The 4,384-nt window shown below is 54.0% G+C and overlaps 1 pseudogene; it reads left to right on the plus strand.

Annotated features, from left to right (window-relative positions):
* The first annotated feature begins 745 nt into the window (after positions 1-745).
* LOC121288106 lies at positions 746-4,109 on the plus strand (annotated as a pseudogene).
* Positions 4,110-4,384: the final 275 nt, after the last annotated feature.

Consider the following 4,384-nt stretch of genomic DNA (forward strand, 5'->3'; position numbering starts at 1 on the left):
AGCAGCAGCAACAATAGTAGCAACAGCAACAGCAGCAACAGCAACACCAGCAGCAGCAACACCTACGACAGAAGCAGCAAGACCAGCTGCAACATCAACAGCAGCAGCAACATCAGCAGCAGCAGCGACAAAATTAGCAGCAACTCCAGCAGCAACAACAGCAGCTCCACCACCAGCAGCAGCAACAGCAGCAGTAGCAGCAATAGCTACAGCAGCAACAAGAGCCGCAGCAACACCAGCGACAGAAGCAGCAACACCAGCAGCAACAGCAACAGCCGCAGCATCAGCAGCAGCAAGAGCGACAAAAGTAGCAGGAACACCAGCAGCAGCAGCAGCAGCTCCTCCAGCAGCAGCAGCGACAGCAGCAGCAGCAGCAATAGCTACAGCAACAGCAGGAGCAAGAGGAGAAGCAGCACCAACCCCAGCAGCAATAGCAGCAGCAGCAGCCACAGCACCAGCAACAGCAGTTACAGCAAAAGCAGTAGCAAGACGAAAACCAGCAGCAGCACGAACACCAACAGCAATAGCAGCAGCAGCCGCCACAGCACCAGCAAAGGACGGAACAGCAAAAGCAGTAGCAAGAGGAACAGCTGCAGCAGCACGAACACCAACAGCAATAGCAGCAGCAGCCACAGCACCAGCAAAGGACGGAACAGCAAAAGCAGTAGCAAGAGGAACAGCAGCAGCAGCACCAACAGCAGCAGCAACACCATCAGCAGCTGCAACACCAACGACAGAAGCAGCAACACCAGCAGCAACAACAACAGCAGCAGCAACATCAGCAGCAGCAGTGACATTAGTAGCAGCAACAACAGCAGCAACAGCAAAAGTAGTAGCAAGAGGAACAGCAGCAGCAGCACCAACAGCAGCAGCAACACCACCAGCAGCAGCAACACCAACGCCAGAAGCAGCAACACCAGCAGCAACAACAACAGCAGCAGCAACATCAGCAGCAGCAGTGACAAATGTAGCAGCAACACCAGCAGCAACAGCAGCATCTCCACAAACAGCAACAGCAACAATAGCAGCAACAGCAACAACAGCAACACCAGCAGCAGCAACACCAACAAAAGAAGCAGCAACACCAGCAGCAACAGCAACAGCAGCAGCAACATCAGCACCAGCAGCGACACAAGTAGCCGCAACACCAGCAGCAGCAGCCATAGCTACAGCAGCAACAACAGCCGCTGCAACACCAGCGACAGAAGCAGCAACAACAGCACAACAGCAACAGCATCAGCATCATCAGCAGCAAAAGTAGCAGCAACAACAGCAGCAACAGCCACAGCAGCAGCAGCTTCACCACCAGCAGCAGCAGCAACAGAACCAGCAGCAACTCCAGCAGCAACAGCAACAGCAGCAGCAGCTCCACAATCAGCAGCAGCAACAGCAACAGCAGCAACAACATCAGCAGCAGCAGTGACAAGAGTAGCAGCAACAACTGCAGCAGCAGCAGCATCTCCACAACCAGCAACAGCAACAATAGCAGCGACAGCAACAACAGCAACAGCAACACCAGCAGCAGCAACACCTACGACAGAAGCAGCAATACCAGCAGCAACAGCGACAAAAGTAGCAGCAACACCACCAGCAGCAGCAGCAGCTCCACCACCAGCAGCAGCAACAGCAGCAGTAGCAGCAGTAGCTAAAGCAGCAGCAACAGCCGCAGCAACACCAGCGACAGAAGCAGCAACACCAGCAGCGACAGCAACAGCCGCAGCATCATCAGCAGCAAGAGCAACAAAAGTAGCAGCAACACCAGCAGCAACATCAACAGCAGCAGTATCATCAGCAGCAGCAGCGAGAAAAGTAGCAAAAACACCTGCAGCAGCAGCAGCAGCTCCACCTCCAGCAGCAGCAACAATAGCAGCAACAGCAACAGCAGCAACAGCAACACCAGCATCAGCAACACCTACACAGAAGCAGCAACACCAGCAGCAACAGCAACAGCAGCAGCAACATCAGCAGCAGCAGCGACAAAAGTAGCAGCAACACCAGCAGCAGCAGCAGCAGCTCCACCACTAGCAGCAGCAACAGCAGCAGTAGCAGCAATAGCTACCGCAGCAATAACAGCCGCAGCAACCACAACATCAGCAGAACCGGCAACAGCAGGAAATACAGCACCCACAGCAATAGCAAAAGCAACAGTAACACCAACGACAGAAGCAGCAACACCAGCACCAGCAACAACAGCAGCAGCAGCAGCAGCAGCACCAGCAACAACGGCAGCAACAGCCACAGCAACCACGACAACAGCAGCACCAGCAACAGCAGAAACAACAGCAAATGCAGGAAGAGCACAATCAGCAAATGTAGCCGCAGCAACAACAGCAGCACCAGCACCAGCAACAGCAGCAACTGCCGCAGCAACACCCGTGACAGAAGCAGCAACACCAGCAGCAAAAGCAACAGCCGCAGCAGCTCCACCGCCATCAGCAGCAGCAACAGAACCAGCAGCAACACCAGCAGTAATAGCAACACCAGCACCAGCAGCAACTGCAACAGCAGCAGCAGCAACAGCACCAGCAGCAACATCAGCTTTACCTGAAGCAACAGCAGCAGCACCAGCACAAGCAACAGCAGCAACAACAGCAGCAGCAACCACAACATCAGCAGAACCGGCAACAGCAGGAAATACAGCATCTACAGCAATAGCAAAAGCAGCAGCAACACCAACGACAGAAGCAGCAACACCAGCAGCAACAGCAACAGCAGCAGTAACATCAGCAGCAGCAGCGACAAAAGTAGCAGCAACACCTGCAGCAGCAGCAGCTCCACCTCCAGCAACAGCAACAATAGTGGCAACAGCAAGACCAGCAACAGCAATACCAGCAGCAGAAACACCTACGACAGAAGCAGCAACAGCAAAAGCAACAGCAAAAGCAGCAGCAACCTCATCAGCAACAGTGACAAAAGTAGCAGCAACACCAGCAGCAGCAGAAGCATCTGCACCAGCAGCAACATCAGATTTACCTGAAGCAACAGCAGCAACAACAGCCGCAGCAACCACAACATCAGCAGAACCGGCAGCAGCAGGAAATACAGCATTTACAGCAATAGCAAAAGCAGCAGCAACACCAATGACAGAAGCAGCAACACCAGCAGTAATCGCAACACCAGCACCAGCAGCAACTGCAGCAGCAGCAACTGCACCAGCAGCAACATCAGCTTTACCTGAAGCAACAGCAGCAGCACCAGCACAAGCAACAGCAGCAACAACAGCCGCAGCAACCACAAAATCAGAAGAACCGGCAATAGCAGGAAATACAGAACCGACAGCAATAGCAACAGCAGCAGCAACACCAATGACAGAAGCAGGAACACCAGCAGCAACAGCAACAACAGCCACAGCAACCACGACGACAGCAGCACTAGCAACAGCAGAAACAACAACTGCAGGAGCAGCACAATGAGCAGCAATAGCCGCAGCAACAACAGCAGCACCAGCAACAGCAACAGCAGCAACAGCCGCAGCAACACCACTGACAGAAGGAGCAACACCAGCAGCAACAGCAACAGCTGCAGCAGCACCACCAACAGCAGCAGCAGCAACAGAACTAGCAGCAAAACCAGCAGTAATAGCAACACCAGCACCAGCAGCAACCCCAGCAGCAGCAGCAGCAACTGCACCAGCAGCAACATCAGCTTTACCTGAAGCAACAGCAGCAGCACCAGCACAAGCAACAGCAGCAACAACAGCCGCTGCAACCAGAACCATCAGCAGAACCGGCAACAGCAGGAAATACAGCATCTACAGCAACAGTAACAGCAGCAGCAACACCAACGACAGAAGCAGCAACACCAGCAGCAACAGCAACAGCAGCAGTAACATCAGCAGCAGCAGCGACAAAAGTAGCAGCAACACCTGCAGCAGCAGCAGCAGCTCCATCTCCAACAGCAGCAACAATAGCAGCAACAGCAACAGCAGCAACAGCAACACCAGCAGCAGCAACACCTACGACAGAAGCAGCAAGACCAGCTGCAACATCAACAGCAGCAGCAACATCAGCAGCAGCAGCGACAAAATTAGCAGCAACTCCAGCAGCAACAACAGCAGCTCCACCACCAGCAGCAGCAACAGCAGCAGTAGCAGCAATAGCTACAGCAGCAACAAGAGCCGCAGCAACACCAGCGACAGAAGCAGCAACACCAGCAGCAACAGCAACAGCCGCAGCATCAGCAGCAGCATGAGCAACAAAAGTAGCAGGAACACCAGCAGCAGCAGCAGCAGCTCCACCAGCAGCAGCAGCGACAGCAGCAGTAGCAGCAATAGCTACAGCAACAGCAGGAGCAAGAGGAGAAGCAGCACCAACCCCAGCAGCAATAGCAGCAGCAGCAGCCACAGCACCAGCAACAGCAGTTACAGCAAAAGCAGTAGCAAGAC

Source organism: Carcharodon carcharias, chromosome 2, assembly GCF_017639515.1.
Source record: "Carcharodon carcharias isolate sCarCar2 chromosome 2, sCarCar2.pri, whole genome shotgun sequence".
NCBI lineage: Eukaryota > Metazoa > Chordata > Chondrichthyes > Lamniformes > Lamnidae > Carcharodon > Carcharodon carcharias.